The sequence below is a fragment of the Manis javanica genome, chromosome 3, assembly GCF_040802235.1.
Source record: "Manis javanica isolate MJ-LG chromosome 3, MJ_LKY, whole genome shotgun sequence".
NCBI lineage: Eukaryota > Metazoa > Chordata > Mammalia > Pholidota > Manidae > Manis > Manis javanica.
Genome location: NC_133158.1, coordinates 195,024,742 through 195,046,456, shown reverse-complemented (window position 1 = coordinate 195,046,456; position 21,715 = coordinate 195,024,742). Strand labels below are relative to the sequence as shown.

General features: G+C 34.3%; 1 protein-coding gene across 11 annotated transcripts in view; it reads right to left on the bottom strand.

The window, feature by feature from the left end:
* The window catches only part of FBXW7 (F-box and WD repeat domain containing 7), a 223,707-nt gene that overhangs the window by 137,980 nt on the left and 64,012 nt on the right, over window positions 1–21,715 (bottom strand). For 7 of the 11 annotated variants that reach the window (XM_073232572.1, XM_073232574.1, XM_073232571.1 and 4 more), the window contains one exon: window positions 20,332–20,379. The exons of 1 other annotated variant lie outside the window; for it this stretch is intronic. The gene's annotated coding sequence lies outside the window, so the exon portion shown is untranslated. The remainder of the gene's footprint in view (window positions 1–20,331; window positions 20,380–21,715) is intronic. 3 more of the 11 variants (XM_073232576.1, XM_036998618.2, XM_073232577.1) reach the window with 1 other exon arrangement.

Genomic DNA, 21,715 nt, shown 5'->3' with positions numbered 1-21,715 from the left:
ATGCAATCCCTATCAAAATACCAACAGCATTCTTCAATAAACTAGAGCAAATAGTTCTAAAACTCATATGGAACCACAAAAGACCCTGAATAGCCAAAGCAATTCTAAGAAGGAAGAATAAAACGGGAGATTATACTCCCCAACTTCAAGCTCTACTACAAAGCCACAGTAATCAAGACAATTTGGTACTGGCACAAGAACAGACACACAGACCAATGGAACAAACTAGAGAGGCCAGATATAAACCAAAGCATATATAGTCAATTAATATACAATAAAGGAGCCATGGATATACAATGAGGAAATGACAGCCTCTTCAACAATTGGTGTTAGCAAAACTTAACAGCTACATGCAAGAGAATGAAACTGGATTATAGTCTAACCCCATACACAAAAGTAAACTCAAAATGGATGAAAGACCTGAATGTAAGTCATGAAACCACAAAACTCATAGAAGAAAACATAGGCAAAAATCTCTTAAATATAACCATGAGCAACTTTTTCCTGAACATATATCCCTGGGTAAGGGAAACAAAATCAAAATGAACAAATGGGACATCATGCTAAAAAGCTTCTGTACAGAAAAGGACACCATCAGCAGAACAAAAAGCATCCTACAGTATGGGAGAATATATTTGTAAATGACATATCTGACAAGGGGTTAACATCCAAAATATATAAAGAACACACACACCTCATCACCCAAAAAGCAAATAACCCTATTAAAAAATGGGCAGAGGATATGAACAAACACTCCTCCAAAGAAGAAATTCAGATGGCCAACAGGCACATGAGAAGATGCTCCATATCGCTAATTATCAGAGAAATGCAAATTAAAACCACAATGAGCTATCACCTCACACTAGTTAGGATGGCCAACATAGAAAAGACTAGGAACAACAAATGCTGGTGAGGATGCAGAGAAATGGGAACCCTTCTAGACTGCTGGTGGGAATGTAAACTAGTTCAACCATTGTGGAAAACGGTATGGAGGTTCCTCAGAAAAACTAAAAATAGAAATACCATTTGACCCAGGAATTCCGCTCATAGGAATTTACCCTAAGAATTCAGGATCCCAGTTTCAAAAAGTGCTGTTTATTGCAGCACTATTTAAAATAGCTAAGAAATGGAAGCAACCTGTCCATCAGTAGATGAAAGGATAAAGAAGATGTGGTACATATACACAATGGAATATTACTCAGCCATAAGAGGAAAACAAATCCTACCACTTGCAACAACATGGATGGAGCTAGAGGGTATTATGCTCAGTGAAATAAGCCATGCAGAGAAAGACAAGTATCAAATGATTTCACTCATCTGTGGAGTATAAGAACAAAGAAAAAACTGAAGGAACAAAATAGCAGCAGACTCACAGACCCAAGAATGGACTAACAGTTACCAAAGGGAAAGGGACTGGGGAAGATGGGTAGGAAGGGAGGTAGAAGGGGAATAAGGGGAATTACGATTAGCACATATAACATAGTGCAAAGGGAAGGAGTACACCACAGAGAAGACAAGTAGTGACTCTATAGCATCTTACGACGCTGATGGATAGAGACTGTAATGGGGTATGTGGTGGGGACTTGATAATGGGGGGAATCTAGTAACCACAATGTTGCTCATGTGATTGTATATTAATGATACCAAAATAAAAAATATACATAAATTTTTTTTTAAAAAAGCATACAGTGCTTAAAGTAAGGCCTGGTACAAAATAAATATTCAATGAATAGTGACTATTATTTAATTCTATTTTAACTATGATCATCCAATCATTAATTATTTTTGAGGATTTATTGAACTCTTGCATATTAGAAAAAAAGTTTTATCAAAAAACATCTTAAATTGTTTTACTATCAAGAACATATGTATGCTATGGAATTTACATTGTATCATAAGGTTTTCAACCATACTGAAGCTAGAATTGCTAATTTTCACAACAAATGGATTTGGAGAAGTCAAAAATCTTTAAAAGCAAGGTCTAGGGATTATATATATATATATATATATATATATATATATATATATATATATATATACATGTATGTACATATCACTATATAAAAAAGCATTACACTCACACTGACTAGAAGCAGCCTGTCATCCATGGCAAAAAACAATACCAAACAAACAGAAATGTTTACCTTCTGCTACTGATAGTGTAAGACAGTTATATTCACCCATTTTCCCCTAATAGAAACCTTTCAAATAAAATCTTACCTAGAACTCCAATATTTAGAGAGTATGAACAATATTAAAGTTACTTTGAGCTATATTTACTTCTATTTACCTAGTTACATAAGAACGTGGCTATCTAATAAATTTTAAAATATGTAATCATGAGTTTTTATCTGCTTCACAAAATTACTTCTGTATTTATTTTGGTTGGGTTGTATCAAGAAAATCCAGATACATAAAGATAAGTAGCTGAAAAGAAATTTCTAAAAGATATTTTAGACATTTCGATACAAAGCTAAATTATAATATGTAAAACTAGAAGTGCCCAAAATTTAAAATAAGTACTAATATTATCTGTAACACAATATGCTCAAGATGAGACATATTTACTAATTCATGAACTACACATATGATTATTTACATTACTGACACCCTATCAAGTATTTTGACCATATACGGCTAAAGAAGCTCACAGCAATACAACCTAGAACCAACAGGGTATCTAGTATTTTCACCAAAAGCGTCTTTGCCATAAGCATTTCTGTCGCAAATACTTTTACTGCATCACTAACTGATTGTAAGGCAATTTTGCCATAAAAGGTAAAGATCACTAAAAATAAAAGAGGAACACTCACTAAAAAGGACATAATGAAACATGAAAAACGAATGACAAAATTAAAGACTCTACTGCAAAATACAAAATATCTAAATATATTTAAATACACTAAAAATAAAGTTTTAAAATACATCATGGCAATACCACACAAATGATTTTATTCTGTGGATTGTACCTAAGCAATATTCAGTCTTTCGTTCATAATATACATTTTTTCTTTTGCTTGTTAATTTGCCTACTTATTTGGCATCATACTTTTTCTTTTTTCACTAAAATTCCTTCCGTCATTAAGAGAGCATTAGTTTCCAATGCCAGAATGCACACTTGTAACTGAACATTGTATTATATTGTGAAACCCTTCTACACTGTTGTTTGTTCTTGGCATATTGTCACATATCTGTTGACAGATGTTCCACAGTTCTTTGGGAAATGTGAGTTCAAAACCCTGCACAGTTCTACCGACCATTATGAAGACTAAGATTTGCATAAAAATAAATATAAAAATGGGAGTACTGTACCAATGGAGAAATGAAACCATACTGTCAACCACCTGATGAAACCAACAAACTGTCAAACCAAACTATCAGCCCCTTATTTTTTATCTTTTATGGCAAAATTGACTGACAGCCCAATAGTTATGTGGTGAAAATACTCATAATGAAGATGTCTGTGGCAAACATGCATACAGTGTAACTACCTAGAACCTACTGACACAGCACAAAGAAACACAGGAACTGTACATCTTGACTTTTATATACATTTAGCAGAGCTCACACCATCCAGTCACTCACCTATGCAGTAGAGCCATCACTCTTGCAACTTTACGTGAGAATACACCCAGTGAGAAAAATTTCTTAAAAAATACTAATGAGTTACAAGCTTTCATTAAAGTGACACTGAGAAAGGGAGGAGCAGTTCCCGGTATCTGGGAACTGCCTAGTACTATCAGCAGGCCTTGGTTTTCTTCATCAAACATAAATCATTTCATAGCACATCAGCATTAGGTAGGGATCCTCTGACCACGGAAACAAAACCGCTCACACTCACATCCAAACGCACACAAAACATGAACACTATCCAAGAAACAAAATACCAAACATCCCCCCTCACAGAGTATGAGTGAATGCTGCTGTTTTAACATTACAGCTTTACTCTCACTATATCCTGCCATCCTTATAGATAGGATTTATTGAAATAATAAATCATAAAATTGTTCCCACTTCTTTTTTTAATTTTTTATTAAGGTATTATTGATATACACTCTTATGAAGGTTTCACATGAAAAAACTGTGTGGTTACTATACCTACCCATATTACCAAGTCCCCACCCATACCCCAATGCAGTCACTGTTCATCAGAGTAGTAAGATGTCATAGATTCACTGTTTGCTTTCTCTGTGCTACAGTTTTCCCCGTGACCCCCCACACCATGTGTACTAAACATAATACCCCTCAATCCCCATCTTTCTCCCTCCCGACCCCCTCCCACACCCCTCCTCTTTGGTAACCACTAGTTCCTTCTGGGAGTCTGGGAATCTCCTGCTATTTTGTTCCTTCAGTTTTGCTTTGTTGTTACACTCCACAAATGAGGGAAATCATTTGACACTTATCTTTCTCCACCTGGCTTATTTCCGTGAGCAAAATATCCTCCAGCTCCATCCACGTTGTTGAAAATGGTAGGATTTGTTTCTTTGTTATGGCTGAGTAATATTCCATTGTGTATATGTACCACATCTTCTTTATCCTTTCATCTACTGATGGACACTTAGGTTGCTTCCATATCTTGGCTACTGTAAATAGTGCTGCGATAAACATAGGGGCGCATATGTCTTTTTCAGTCTGAGTTGTATTCTTTGGGTTAATTCCAAGGAGTGGGATTCCCGAGTCAAATGGTATTTTTATTTTTAGTTTTCTGAGGAACCTCCATATTGCTTTCCACAATGGTTAAACTAGCTTACAATCTCACCAGCAGTGTAGGAGGGTTCCCCTTTCTCCACATCCTTGCTAGCACTTGTTGTTCTTAGTCTTTTCAATGCTAGCCATCCGTACTGGTGTGAGGTGATATCTCATTGTGGTTTTAATCTGTATTTCCCTGATGATTAGTGATGTGGAGCATCTTTTCATGTGTCTGTTGGCTATCTCAATTTCTTCTTTGGAGAATTGCTTCTTCATATCCTCTGCCCATTTTTTAATCGGGTTATATGCTTTTTGGGTGTTGACGGCGTGTGAGTTCTTTATATATTTTGGATGCTAACCCCTTGTCAGATTATGTCATTTACAAATATATTCTCCCATACTGTAGGATGTCTTTTTGTTCTGCTGATGGTCCTTTACTGTACAGAAAGTTTTTAGTTTGATGTAGTTCCATGTGTTCATTTTTGCTTTTGTTTCCCTTGATCAAGGAGATGCATTCAAGAAGAAGTTGCTTATGCTTATACTTAGGAGATTTTTGCCTATGTTTTTTTTCTAAGAGTTTTATGGTTTCATGATTTACATTCAGGTCTTTGATCCATTTCAACTTTACTTTTGTGTATGGAATTAGACAGTAATCCAGTTTCATTCTCTTACATGTAGCTGTCAAGTTTTGCCAACAACAGAGGCTGTCATTTCCCCCATTGTATATCCGTGGCTCCTTTATCATATATTAATTGACCACATGTTTGAGTTAATAACTAGACTCTCTATTCTGTTCCATTGGTCTATGGATCTGTTCTTCTGCCAGTAGAAAATAGTCTTGATTACTGACTGTGTCTTTGTAGTAGAGCTTGAAGTTGGGAAGCAAGATCCCCACTTTATTCTTCCTTCTCAGGATTGCTTTGGCTATTCGGGATCTTTTCTGCTTCCATATGAATTTAAGAAGTTTTTAATTCCATATGAATTAATGAATTCAAGTTCATTGAAGAATGCTATCGGTATTTTGATAGGGATTGCACTGAATATGTTGATTGCTATAGGCAGGATGGCCATTTTGATTATATTAATTCTTCCTATCCATGAGCATGGGATGTGTTTCCATTTATTAGTGTTCTCTTTAATTTCTCTCAAGAGTGTCTTGTAGTTTTCAGGGTAAAGGTCTTTCACTTCGTTGGTTGGGCTTATTCCTAGGTATTTTATTCTTTTTGATGCAATTGTGAATGAAACTGTTTTACTGATTTCTCTTTGTGCTTGTTCATTGTTAGTGTATAAGAATGCAACAGATTTCCATGTATTAATTTTACATCCTGCAACTTTGCTGAATTCAAGTATTTGTTCTAGTAGTTTCAAGGGATTTTTATGCACAATATCATGTCATCTGCAAACAGTGACCGTTTGATTTCCTCCTTACTAATCTGGATGCCTTTAATTTCTTTCTGTTGTCTGATTGCCATGGCTAGGACCTCCACTACTATGTTGAATAATAGCGGGGAGAGTGGGCATCGTTGTCTTGTTCCCGATCTGAGAGGAAAAGCTTTCAGCTTTTCACTGTTAAGTACAATGTTGGCTGTGGGTTAGTCATATGCCTTTATTATGTTGAGGTACCTGCCTTCTATACCCATTTTGTTTATAGAGTTTTTATCATGAATGGGTGTTGAATTTTGTTGATTGCTTTTTCGACATCTATGGAGATGATCATGTGATTTTTGTCCTTCTTTTTGTTGATATGGTGGATGATGTTGATGGATTTTTGAATGTTGTACCATCCTTGCATCCCTGGGATGAATTCCACTTGATTATGATGCATGATCCTCTTGATGTATTTTTGAATTTGGTTTGCTAATATTTTGCTGAGTATTTTTGCATCTATGTTCATCAGGGATATCGGTCTGTAGTTTTCTTTTTTTGTGGGATCTTTGCCTGGTTTTGGTATTAAGAGTGATGTTGGCTTCATAGAATGAGTTTGGAAATATTTCCCCATCTTCTGTTTTTTGGAAAACTTTAAGCAGAATGGGTATTATGACTTCTCTAAATGTCTGATAAAACTCAGGGGTGAAGCTATCTGGTCTGGGGGTTTTGTTCTTTGGTAGTTTTGTGATTACTGATTCAATTTCATTGCTGGTAATTGGTCTGTTCAGATTTTCTGTTTCTTCCTTGGTCAGTATTGGAAGGTTGTATTTTTCTAGGAAGTTGTCCATTTCTTCTAGGTTATCCAGTTTGTTAGCATATAATTTTCATAGTATTCTCTAATAACTCTTTGTATTTCTGTGGTGTCCATAGTGATTTTTCCTTTCTTATTTCTGATTCTGTTTATGTGTGTAGATTCTCTTTTTCTTGATAAGTCTTCCTAGGGAGTATCTATTTTGTTCATTTTCTCAACCAGCTCTTCGTTTCATTAATTTTTTCTATTGTTTTATTCTTCTCTATTTTTATTTCTGCTCTAATTTTTATTATGTCCCCCTCCATCTACTGACTTCGGGCCTCATTTGTTCTTCTTTTTAGATGATTCATTTGAGATTGTTCTTCCTTCTTTAAATAGGCCTGGATTGCTATATACTTTCCTCTTACAACTGCCTTCACTGCGTCCCACAGAAGTTGGGGCGTTGCGCTGTTGTTTTCATTTGTCTCCATATGTTGCTTGATCTCTGTTTTAATTTGGTCATTGACCCACTGATTATTTAGGAGCATGTTGTTAAGCCTCCATGTGTTTGTGAGCCTTTTTGTTTTCTTTGCACATTTATTTCTAGTTTTATGCCTTTGTGATCTGAGAAGGTGGTTGGTACCATTTCAATCTTTTTTAATTTACTGAGGCTTTTTTTGTGGCTTAGTATGTGATCTATTCTGGAAAACATTCCATGTGCACTTGAGAAGAATGTGTATCCTGCTGCTTTTGGGTGGAATGTTCTGTAGATGTCTGTTAGGTCCATCTGTTCTAATGTGTTGTTCAGTGTATCTGTGTCCTTACTTATTTTCTGTCTGGTCAATCTGTCCTTTGGAGTGAGTGGTGTGTTGAAGTCTTCTAAAATGAATGGATTGCATTCTATTTCCTCCTTTAATTCTGTTAGTATTTGTTTCACATCTGTAGGTCCTCCTGTATTAACTGCATAGATATTTATAATGATTACATTCTCTTGTTGGACTGGCCCCTTTATCACTACATAATGTCCTTCTTTGTCTCTTCTTGTTTTCGTTTTGAAATCTATTTTGTCTGATACAAGTACTGCAACTCCTGCTTTTTTCTCCCTACTGTTTGCATTAAGTATCTTTTTCCAACCCTTCACTTTTAGTCTGTGTATGTCTTTGAGTTTGAAGTGAGTCTCTTGTAGACAGCATATAGATGGGTCTTGCTTTTTTATCCATTCTGTAACTCTATCTTTTGACTGGTGCATTCCATCCATTTACACTTAGGATGATTATCGATAGATATGTACTTATTGCCATTGCAGTCTTTGGATTCATGGTTACCAAAGGTTCAAGGGCAGCATCTTTACTATCTAGCAGTCTCCTTAACTCACTTGTTACACCACTATAAACACAGTCTGATGATTCTTTTTTCTCTCCCTTTTCTTCCTCTTCCACTCTTTATATGTTAGGTGTCATGTTCTGTACTCTTTGGGTATCCCCTGACTAAGTTTGTGCACAGCTGATTTAATTTTGCATTTGGTTAGTATTTAGTTGGTCTATTTCCTTTGCTGTGGTTTTATTTTCTCTGGTGACAGCTATTTAGCCGTAAGCATACTTCTATCTAGCGCAACCCCTTTAAAATACACAATAGAGATGGTTTGTGGGAGGTAAATTCCCTCAACTTTTGCTTATCTGGCCATTGTTTAATTCCTCCTTCAAATTTAAATGATAATCTTGCTGGGTAGAGTATTCTTGATTCAAGGCCCTTCTGTTTCATTGCATTGAATATATCATGCCACTCCCTTCTGGCCTGTAAGGTTTCTGCTGAGAAGTCTAATGATAGCCTGTTGGGTTTTCCTTTGCAAGTGTTCTTTTTTCTCTCTCTGGCTGCTTTTAATACTCTGTCCTTGTCCTTTACCTTTGCCATTTTAATTATTAAATGTCTTGGTGCTGTCTTCCTTGGGTCCCTTGTGTTGGGATATCTGTGGACTTCCATGGCCTGAGATGCTGTTTCCTTCCCCAGTTTGGGGAAGTTTTCAGCAATTATTTCTTCAAAGACACTTTCTATCTCTTCTTCTTCTCATACCCCTATAATGAGAATATTGTTCCATTTTGATTGTTCACCCAATTCTCTTAATATTCTTTCATTCGTAGAGATCCTTTTTTCCTTCTCTGTCTCAGCTTCTCTGTATTCCTCTTCTCTTATTTCTATTCCATTAACAGTCTCTTCCTTCTCATCTTATCTCCTTTTAAATCCCTCCATTGTTTGTTTCATTTCTGTTGCCTCCCTCCTGAATTTGTCCCTTAGCTCTTGAATATTTTTCTGTAGCTCCATCAGCATGCTTATGACTTTTATTTTGAATTCTTTTTCAGGAAGATTGGTGATTTCAGTCTCACCGAGCTCTCTTTCTGGTTTTTGAGGGATTTTGGATTGAACAAGGTTTTTCTGCCTTTTCATAGTCCTGGAGCAATGGAAGTGGTTTGCTGGCAAGTGGCATGGGTATCAGCAGGGAGGACAAAGTCCCTTCCTGCTTGCCGGTCACCGTGCCTGTCCTCGCTGTGTCGGTTAACCACGCACAGGGAGCAGCGTCTGGATTAATCCCCTAACCTGCCGTGGGTGTAGCAGCCTTCAGGATGGCCTAGGGCCATGGCAGGGGTCACAGGCAAGCAGTACATGTATCTGCCATGAGTACAAAGCCCTTTTGTGGCTCCCAGTCTCAGCACCTGTCTCCGCTGTCTGTTCCAGTTAACCACACACAGGGAGCAGCCTCTGGGTTAATCCCCTAAACTGCTATGGTTGGGGCAGCCCTCGTGATGGCCTAGGGTGCTAGCAGGGGTCACAGGAGAGTGGTATGGGTTCTGCCGCAAGAACAAAACCCCTTCATGGCTCCCATTCTCAGCGCCCATCTCCACTGTCTGTGCCAGCCAACCACGCACAGGAAGCAGCCTCTGGGTCTGGGCTGGTTAGTCACTCGCAGAGAGAAGCCGGGGGATAGGGTGCCTGAAGCTCCTGAAAGTTCCCAGCCTGCAGGGTTGAGTGTGCCAGGATTTTTTCCACCTGATAAACACTTGCCCCTTTAAGAATTTTAAAGTGACTGCTTTTCTTTTGTCCCATGGCAGCCGGTTGTGGGAACCTGTTTGCAGTCTTAGTCTCAGACTTTGCCTTTCAGCTCCTCTAATATCCAGAGCACCATGCAATGTGGGTCCATGCTCATGGGCCAAATTTCTAGGGCTGGGTATTTAGCAGTCCTGTGCTTCCACTCCCTCCCCATTCTGATTCTTTTCCTCCCACCAGTGAGCCGGGGTGAGGGGATTTCTCAGGTCCTGCTGGGTGGCAGCTTTTTACCTTACCCTTTTCTGTAAGATATTGACTTCTCCCAGATGTAGCCTGGCTAGTGTACTGTTACTTTCGGTCACTCTTTTAGGAATAGTTGTATTTGCTGTATTTTCACAATATATATGGTTTTGAGAGGAGATTTCCACCACACTACTCATGCCTCCATCTTTTCCTCTCCTCTGTCTCTTGTTGTTTTGATCAGTGTTTTCTTTATTATTGGTTAAGATTGAACACCTTTTTCTAAGTTTTTGGCAATTCTTTTCACTGTGATTTATCTATTTATATGTACTTATTTTTTATTATTAAAAAAACTTTTTTTTAAAATATGGCCCAAGGTAGCAGGGGTTTGTTGTGGATTGGGCACTGTTAAAAAGTGGGAACAATTTTATGATTTGTTATCTCAATACATCCTATCTATAATGAGGGCAGGATGTAGTGAGAGTAAAGCTATTTTAAGAAAGCAGGTGTGCAGGTTACTTCCCCTTCCTGATAAAGCCAGAACATTATGATAAAGCCCAACAGAATGATGAATCTAAAAGATGAAAGGAGCCTGGGTCTCCAAGTGAGCACATGAAAGAGTTTCACTGTCAGTCTGAAAATATGAAAAATTTTCAACGGTAACCCCATTACAACTAGAATCAAAATCTAAATTCATTCCTTAATTTCCTATCCAGGCTGCACATAATTTGGTCCTCGCTTTCCTTTTTAACCTCATCTCCAACTACTAGATTCCAACCTCACTGCCTCCTTATAATAAGCATACCAGACTTATTCCTGTAACAGAGCCGTTAAACTTCCAGTACTCCTATTTGGTGCTCTTCCCCCAAAAACCTCATGAGGTTCCCTCCATGTCTTTAGTCAGACCTTTGTTCATTCAGTGCAATCTCTTCGGAAAGATGCAGTGTCTGTAAGCCATTCCCCACAAATCCCATTAGAGCCCACCTACATCTGTGCTCTCTCCTTTTAATAGGGGTAAAATCTAGGTTTTGAGGCTTCTAAAAATTGAAGGATTTACAAGGAAGAATACAGAGTTACAAATATGAAATTAGAAATGAAAGTGAAAATACATATTTGAAATGAGAAAAAAATAACAATACTGAAAGACTGACAAATATCATAAATATCACACAATGCAGAAAAGTTACATTTTATTTACTAAAACATATGACATACTTCTGTTATATCATACTTCCTATATTTTTTGACTGGGTACTCTTTGTTCAGTTTTTCATATAACAAGATACTATAATGTTTCCTATACACAGACTAGGATAATTTAGTCTTTCCTGTAGCAGACTTGATAAAAATCTGTTTTTTATTATTCAAAATTTAGAAACTTTGAACTTCACAACATATTAATAGAAATACCATGTAAATTTTTCATATTTCAAAGCAGAATGGCAAAAAAAGAAAACTGTATAAAGTTTCTTTCATATATAAACTTGAGATTTCACATTTTCTTTTGTGCAGTAACTAATTTTACATATCGTAAATTTAAGACACTTGTTAACCAATCATTAATGCCATTGTTGCTGTTTTATATGAGTTTTAGGCTGTTTACTCATCAGAGAATTTGGTTTCAAATAAATCATTTAAATATTTTCCCATACTTTCAGATGATTCATTCTTTTTCCTTAATTGGATTATCAGAAAACCAAGAGCCTATTCATTACTTCTGTTTATAATTTATTTTTTCCTCTTAAATGAATTACTGCTTTTGTATGATCACAACATTTTTATGTCACAATCCATGTTGCAATATCAGAACAATTTCTAATTATTCATGGCACATCTTTAGTCATTTTTTTCATATCCCATTAATTTTTCTGAATTCTCTCTTAATTCTCAAATAAATGTAAGACAAAAGCATATACCCTCAATATAAATGCAAATCAAAAGTCTATCATTTCTTGCTTGTTTTAATGAAGTGCTCCAATAAGCAAATGAAATAACATACTTTAATATTTATCAAAAATGCTACTTGCAGTAAAACAGAAAAAAACATTCGATACATATACAATTATATACATTACCAATTATTTTCTATACGGGAGCACTAACATTTTGATTGGGTGGATGAAAAATGAATTTTATAGTTTTGGATATCTGAGAATGTTTCCATAGACTTGACTGTGGCTCTATACATTTCAAATCTAGTTTCTCCTCTATACTCTTCAAATCTAGTAGATGGCCTCATACTTCTAGTAATGGCCATCACAGGACACATTCAGATTGTAATATGTCCTCTGGTATTACACATTCCTGTCGTGATTGCCTAGAGACACTGGGCGTTATTAGAATATGCTCCTACTATGACAGATAGCAATAATCTTGCTATGCATGGTAATGACTTATCTCCTTGTAAATATATACCACTACACTCACATCAAATGAAATCTATCTCCAACTCAGCTTATTTTAGCCAGAAGCAAATAAATCACCTGCTAATTATACCTGCAAAAACCTTCTAATTTGTATTAAAAAAAACTTCTCAGACATTTGCCTGGCAATAATTACATGGCTGAATAAGAAAAAGAAGTCGTAAACTTAAAAGTTACCCACTATTACCAAATAGAGTTTTGTCCCAGGAATTCGAATCTTATATAACATCAGAAGGGGGAAAATATTACCAACAAATTTCAGGAAGCTTAACAGAACATATGGAATGGACCTCTAAGAAAGTACAGTAAGTATAATACATGTATTACCAAGTTCACAGGAGAATAAGTGGCAGAAGCAGGATTTGACCCTGCCTGACATAAAAATTGAGGTTAAAATAAGACTAGTTAGCTCAAAAGCTGAATGGTGACCTAATGGTTTTCCTATTCCTAAAGCTCTGTAAAAGAAAGAATAATCCAAAGCAGAGAATACTTACATAATGCATGTATTTAAAAGTTTAAACTTTTAGGAAACCATACTGAGCAATTTCATAAAAGGCAGTAACAGGATTAATTTTTTTTACTTATTATGCTGCTAAGACCATATATTAAATAACAAATTTTTTTAACGCTCCAAATATTTTTCAAATATGCCTACTGTGTAGACTGTGATTCAGGCTAAAACTATTACAGATCAAAATTTCACATTATAGTTCGGGAAAGAAATTTGTTTCATTATATGTAAGTTGTATTGGGATTTGTGCAGTAAATTTACATGGGGATAAAACAGCTTCCACCTGACCTTAAATCAAACAAAATCAAATTTTCCCTCACAAGACTACACTATAACATAGGACCACACACACACACACACGCACACACACACACACACAAGCACTATGACAGGCATCCCACATTATAAAACTACAATGAACTATATCATTTTCTTCAGCATCCAACAAAATAAACAAAAATAATAAAGCAAGAAAAAGAAGTACAAATGATAGGTGACACATGGATGAACAAAAGAATTTATATATCTTTTTAATCACTGTATGCATAAGATGTATCTCTCATCATTATTCTAAGGAACCCAAGAAAACCAAATAAAGAGTAAAATCTATTTTTTGAATCTTATTTGAAAAGAGAGAAAAATCCAATCCAATAACCAGATTACATAAGAAAATATGAAAGAACCATGCAAACAGCAATTACTAATCAACTGACCTACCCACCAAAAAAAGAAAAAAAGCCATAAACATGTCTCCGTAAGTTTCAGAGAATTGATATAATAGTTTATTCTATGACTACAACAAATTAAACTAGAAATCACTTATAAAAAGAAATCTAGAAAACCCAAAATATTTTGACATTAAGCAACATACTTTTAAATAATCCACTGATCAAAGAAGAAATCTGAGGAAAAAATGAGAGTATATTTTAAACTGATTCATGATATGAAAATATAACATGTCTATATTTGTGGGATGCAGCTAGAGGTACAAAAAAGGAAATCTTTAGTTTTAACTGCTTGTACTAGAAGACAATAAAGTAGTCAGCTTCCAATTTAAGAAGCTAAAGAAAGAGTAAATTAAATCAATAGTAGAAAGAAATAAAAAATGGAAATCAATTAAACAGAAAACAAATGATACAGAAAACTGGCTCCAAAAGTTGGTTCCTTGGACATAACAAGAACAAAAATTAATCAACACCTAGCTAACTGATAGGGAAAAAAAAGAAAATAGATTGCCAGCATCAGTAGCCAAAGAGAGATCATCACCACTAGCCCTACAGACATTTTAAAAAAGTGACATTTTGTGAGCAGCTTTGTGCTAACAAATTCAACAAAATAAATGAAACACAAAAATGCTATGAAAAATGCAAAATACCAATACTGTCAAGTGAAAAAGTTGAATTTATAAATCCAAAACATTCCTTCAAAAAAAAATCTTTGTCCAAGATGATTTCACTGGTAAATTCTACCAAATATTTAAGGAAAACATATGCCTGTCTTATACAGCTATATGTCTTACACCCAAACATATGCCAACATTATACAAAATAGAGGAAAAGACAACATTCAGCTTTGACAATATTTTAGCACATCAAATCCAGTGACATATAAAAATAATAATATATTTTGATGAAGTGGAGTTTACCTAGGAACACAGGGGTAACATGAAAAACAATCAATGTAATTCAACCACATTAATAGTTTGAAAGGGAAAAATTGAAAGGTAAAACTGTCTCTGTTCACAGAGACATATGATTGGTTACACAGAAATCCTAAGGAATCTACCCCAAAAAGGCACTAAAAGTAGGAAATAGCAAGCATTGATGAGGATGTGCAGAAATTATGGCAATAAATGCAGAAAAAACAGTGACAGATCAAATATCAGTAATAATAATTAAAAACAGACAAAACCACTCAGCATAAAATTTGTCACATCCTCAGATAAAGGGTAGCTATAAAAGTCCTATGGCTAACCACAGATTGTTTTAATAGTAAAATATTGAATATATTCTCCCAAAGTTTGGGAACATGGCAAGAATGTCTGTTCCCATTACAATATTATACTGTAGAAATCCAATATGAAAAAACAAAAGAAAGGCAAAAAAGATCAAACAGGAAGTAAAACTGTCTCTATTCACAGAGACATATGATTGGTTATACAGAAATCCTAAGGAATCTACCCCAAAATGGCACTAAAAGTGGGAAATTGCAAGCATTGATGAGGGTGTGGAGAAACTGGAACCCCTGTAAATTGCTAATGATAACGTAAAGTGGTGAAGTTGTGGTGGAAACAGCTTGGGAGTTTCTCAAAAAGCTAAACAAAGAATTACCATATGACCCAGCAATTCCTTCTAAGTATATACCCAGGAGAACTGAAAAGAGGACTGAGATATTTGTATAGCCAATGTTCACTACAGCATTATTCACAAAAGCCAAAGATGGAAATGAGTAACTCAAGTATCCATCAACAGATGAATGGATAAACAAAATGTGGACTATTACAATGGAATATTATCCAGCCACAGAAAGGATGAAATTCTGATGCATGCTACTATAAACTCTGAAAACATTTTGCTAAGTGAAATCAGTCAGACACAAAAGGAACTCAGTCTTGTCTTGGGGGTGATAGCATTTTAATGTCAGCCTAACCCATGTCTATCTACCTGGGTGGTGAGAAAAGCAGTTTACTTTCACTTGCGGAAGCAGAACACCAGCAGAAACAAACAGCCAAACTGCAGAAGGTAGCTGAGTAAGACTTGAAAAATTGGAAACTGAAAATTGACTGTATGTCAAACAAGCTCAGTGATAATGGGAAGGACAGGAGAGTAGGAAGAAAGGTATTTTTCAAGATTAAGTGTGATAAGGTAGAGAACCCAGCATGGAGTGTAAGAAATAGCTAGGTTCTAGTGAAGGGGAAAAGGTGTAAGACTAAGAACACAGATGTTAGCTTTTCAAAGAAATAAAAACATCTTACTCTTTGAATAAAGAAAGACTGTAGAAGTATAAAATGTGAAATGAACAAAGAATAAGAGAAATAAGAATAGGACTGGTCATTTGAGGAGAGCAGAAAGGTTCCAAATAACTTATATGTAGAATGAAACAGAAGATCAAAAAGAGATATGGACTGCCAGGAAGCACTGAGGCTAAGCAAGGGGGGAAAATGTTGAGTTTACACTAGGGACCTTTCATGACAGTAACTGATGTAACTCCAGCAATGTTAGGCAGTCCATGAATAAGGAACAAAACAGAAAAAAATGAACAGTTGTAACTCTTTAGATTAACAGACTGGGAAATTTGTGAAGAAAGATCAGCAATGTGGAAATCCTTGGTATTAATTAGAATAAAATTGAGAAGACTAGTACTAGACTGAATATGATTAAGTTTTTCACTTAAAAAGTGAATTCTAAAGGAAAAGTCATTTAGGAAAACTTCCCTCTTGATGCAGTTACTACAGAAATTGTACTGGATGAACAGGGAATCAATACTACTGTGCAATGCTTTTCAGACATTTGTGCAAAAATAGTGTGACATTTAGAATGATCCAAGTCCAGTTAAGCTTTCCTGAGTAAGATTAGTAAGTAGTGAAAAACCCTTCTAATGAAGAATAGTTTAATTGTTCTAGCCCTACAACCCTGACCAATATCTGCAAGGTATATTATGGGTCAGCAGAGTAGCAAACTCTAGGACATGTGATGAGAAGCTACCTATAGTACAAGGCTTCCCCACTGACTTTAGTGAAAAATCTGTGGTTTAACTAAAGGGTAATCCTTCTTACCCTTGTAGGAAAAAGGGCTCTGTACTCCTAGTAAACCTCCACTTCAAAGACAAATACACAATGAGAACATACATCAATTATTATGACAGTAAGGATATAGAACAAGAGAAGGGAAGAGGGAAAGTAAAGTGCACCGAAGGTTTTTTGTCTTTAATTCAGCCATAAACAGGTTATCAGGATCCTCTTAATCACCACATTTGGTATTTACTATAGAAAGAGGTAAACTAAATCTTTTCCTTATTTTATCACAGCTGAAAATTTATCATCATGAATGAGCTACATCAATTTTTATTTCTTTTCTACTGTAAAATGTCCATGAAGAGTATAACACAAACTATAAAAACATTAATGTGAAAAATATTTACCCATTCAGTGGAAACAAGCGAGTGTTAACCAATGGACATCAAGATTTAAAATCAACTAACAAGAAGAATATCAATGATCTTAACTCTATAAAATTTCATTAAAACAGACTTTTGGTTGTTTAAAGTTGACACAGAATATTGTTAGATAATATGAAAGATACAAACAAAAGAAAATTCCCCTAAGAAAAATATATTTATTGCACTATATTGCAACTTCTTGCCCTTACACAGAAAGCCAATGTTACTAACAGTGACATTTCATTATTACATTCCATTTCTCTAAAAAACCAAATTAGACATTATAGATTATAGGCCAAACATCCTAAAATATGCCTTCAATTGATAAAAGATGCCACATAATATAAAATACAAGGAACTAAAATGATACCATAAAAATTAAAAAGACACATACTTTACAAAGCAGAAGAAATACATATATATTCCATATACAGGTTTGCAAATACATCAAAACATTACTGCCTACAAATAAGCTGCACAAGATTTAAATCAGTAAGATTCTCAAAATCTACTACTCTCTTCACAGGAAAGTTAAAAAGAACTCTGATAATACTCTTAACCTAAAAAGAAATGGTTTATTAAGGTATGAAATCAAATATGCAGTAATGCCAAGATGAACTGAAGTACGGAGTTCTTCTCCAATCCAGAAAACTAAAAATAAATTCACAAGAGTAACATCAATAAACATTACACACAGCTAACATTTTCATGGGTAATGCATGGGATCAAAACATAACATTTTGCTTAAAACAATTAGCTGAGGAACTGAAGCACAAATACAAGGGTAATTGCTTCCTTTGGGCTCTGGCTGTCAAACACAGGAAATGCCAATGCTGCTGCATAGTCCTGTGATAATTAAAACCTTGTCACAGATCTAGACTATCAATGAATATTTATTTTAAAAGGAAATTACCAATATGACACCAAAAGCACAAGCAACAAAAGAAAAAAATAGATTAAATAAATTTCATCAAAATTAAAAACTTTTGTGCTCCAATCAAAGAACACCAGAAAGTGAAAAGACAATCCACAGAATGGGAGAAAATATTTGCAAATCATATCCTCATAAGAGACTACTTTCCAGAACATATAAAAAATGTTTACAATTCAACAATAAAAAGATGACCCAATTAAAAAATGGGCAAAGGATTTCAACAGACATTTCTCCTAAGAGCCTATGTAAATGATCAATAAGCATACAAAATAATGCTCATCATTAGTCTTTATGGAAATGAAAATCAAAACCACAATGAAATAGTACTTCATACCTATCAGGATGGGTAAAATACTAAAAAGACTGACAGTAGCAAATGTCTGTGAGTGTGTGGAGAAACTGGAACCCTCATACACTGTTGGTGAGATTGCAAAATAGTGCGGCCAAATTTTAACAGTTGCTCAGAGATGAAAACAAAGTTATCCTACTTGCAATTCCACTCCTGTAAGTATATACCCAAAGAAAATTAAAACATATGTCCATACAAAAACCTATATAAGAATGTTCATTGCAGAAGCATTCCTAATAGCAAAAAGTTGTGGTATACAATAGAGTATTTTTTAGCCATAAGAATGAATGATAAATGCTACAACATGATGAAACTTGAAAATATTATGCTAAGTGAAAGAAGTCAGACACAAAAGGACAAATACAGAATTCCATTTATATGAAATGTACAGAACAGGTAAGTCCACAGAAACAGAAAATATATTATTGGTGGTCTATAGTGCAAGGAGCAGGGGTATTTAAAGAGAAATAGGGAGTGCCTGATTATAGATAAAGGAGTTTTTTTGAGGAAAAGGTGGTGAAAAACTGTCCTAAAATTATATAATAATGATAACTGCACAACTCTGAATATACTAAAAACTACTGAATTATACACTTTGGGATGAGTTTTCTGGTATCTGAACTATATGTCAATAAAGCAGTCACTAAAAATAAATACATGTGCAAAAATAAAACTATATACAATGCAAAATCCCTCAATCTAACTCAAATATATGCATCAAAGGGGAAAAAATTATAGTAAGTTACTCTTTTCTACTTAGTACATCTCCAGAAACCAGTTACCACATTTTAAAGTAGTAAAAATTTAAGAGATTTTTATCATTTGGTCCTAAAAATGTTGCATTTATTATATATATAGTAAACAGAATAATTGTTGAATATTTAAGCAACAACTATCATACTATAGAATTTTAGAAACATCACATGAATATTTATTGTTTCAAACATTTAAAAAAATAAATGTTTATTAAGTATTTCTTCACGTATCCAAGAAATTTGTTAGCTGATCAAATAAAAGTATCCATCCTTAAAAATATATTACTGACTATATTAAAACAATCAAAAAACTACATTATGACAATTAATCAATGCTCAGTATCTCTCCCCATTGTTGAAGTATATTTAATAATTTTAAAATCTATCATTATTAACCAAAGCAATGTCATAGCTATACAGTCACCATAGCACACAAGTCTAAAATACTATAAAGTGGAAGTAAAGCATATTCTGAGATTAACTTTCCACTTTTACTCAAAAATAAAAAAGTAAAAGCTTTATCTAGTAAAATCATAAGTTTATGAAATTCTTGACTATAGACACCTACCAAATTTTTCATATTATAATATTATTACTGTTATTATAATGTATTAAAGAAACTGGAGTAGCCCAGATAGGAAACAGCATAGGGCCTGCCCAGAGTACTGGTCTTTGTGTTGGCTTATTGTGGATCTTATGTTAAGAAGAAGTCAAGTAATGGAAGGCTGAAGAAGAAATGTGTACTAGTACCAAGAGTTAATAGAAAACTGTTACAAAAATTTGATGTGGGAAAAATCCTGTTTCACTCACAAAGTATTAGCATCCTTGCTCACAAAGACTATTTCTTTCTTAGCACTCTGTAATACTTAGGCTGAACACTGAAAGAATTTTCCGGATACAATGTGAGAAAGAATCAGAAGGCAGTCAAAATAAGAATAAAGAGAAGAAATTACAGTAACAGGTAAAAATTTTTTTTAATAAAACTGTAATCTACACTGGCTATTGTATATGTTAATGTAACACACATGCAACCTTAAGTAACATGCAAAGTATTTAACATGGAGAATGTACTTACCAAATATTTAGATAGCCTTTTAAAAATTTCCTTGATGGTTGAGACTACCTAAATAATAAAAAAAAAGAAATCATTTTTCACCTTCAGAAGTGACCCTTGCTTTGTAAAATTTACACAAGAATCCCATTTACATGAGGGCAATTTGTTTGACACTTTAAAACCCACATCACATATTGAAACTTTGGCACATGATAAATATAAAACATATTTTTCCTAATCTTATAACTGAAATTTTATATGTAATATATGGAAAAACTAATGAAGTACCAAGATATTGGTACAGTTTATTAGTCTACAAAGAGTAAGTTGTATAACAAATCAGATTTAAAAATCAGATGAAGACAGAACATGCTAAGTGTCTTAGAGAAGCATTCATGTTAAATTCCTCTTGACTATCAACATACAATGTCATACCCTACATTCTGATATCTGTAGTTACCACTCAACATAAAATGTTATACCCTACATTCTTATATCTGTAGTGAGACCATCTTTTAAGTAGCATCTAGATGATCTAACTGTAGTGTCGACAAAGTTAAAGCAGAGTCAGTGAAGTGGAAAGATATTTTACAAACTAATTATTCTATTTTTATTTAAAAATTAACCTACCCTATGTTGGTACTAACAAATTTAAAATATTTTTTCCACGATAGAAATATATAAACTGACAAATTTAATTTTTTATTTATAAAAGTTAGGTATAAATAACTTTATAATAAACATATTATATATCCTTTCAGCCAAGGCTCAAAACAAAGTTCAAATATTCAAGAATAAAGCACTAAAAAGTTTAAGAATAAAGCTCTTATTGCGTGCCAGACACACTGCTCAGGACTTGCAAAAAGCCACAAACTTTTTTTTAATCACCTCATTTACTCGCCATTTTACAGATTAAAGAAATGAAGTCCTATAAAGATGAAGTCATCTGTTTAAATACAGTTGCTACCTTTTGAATGCACAACCCAGTACCTTTAAGACCCCATACTATGACTCCTCAAACACAAAACAAGACAGAGCATGACATAAAATGGAGTAAAACTGAATACCTCTTTTAGTCAGAAAAAAAAAGTTCTTAAATTCCTTCTAAAGAATCACCGGAATAAAAATTACCTACCTTAACTAGCAGAAAATATTACCATACTAGAAATATAATACAATAAAAATAAATTTTTTTAATTTAAAGCCTAATTTTATTTTATTCATTTATTTAATTGAAGTATAGCTGATATAAAAAATGTTTTCTTTAGAATAAGCCCTATCACTTTTACTTTTCTATCACTATTACTGGTAAAATCAATATCCACAGAATGAATTACATCCATCCACAGGCCATGGAAAAAAAGAGGAAGAAAAAAATATGTTAGAAACCTAAACAATAAAGCTT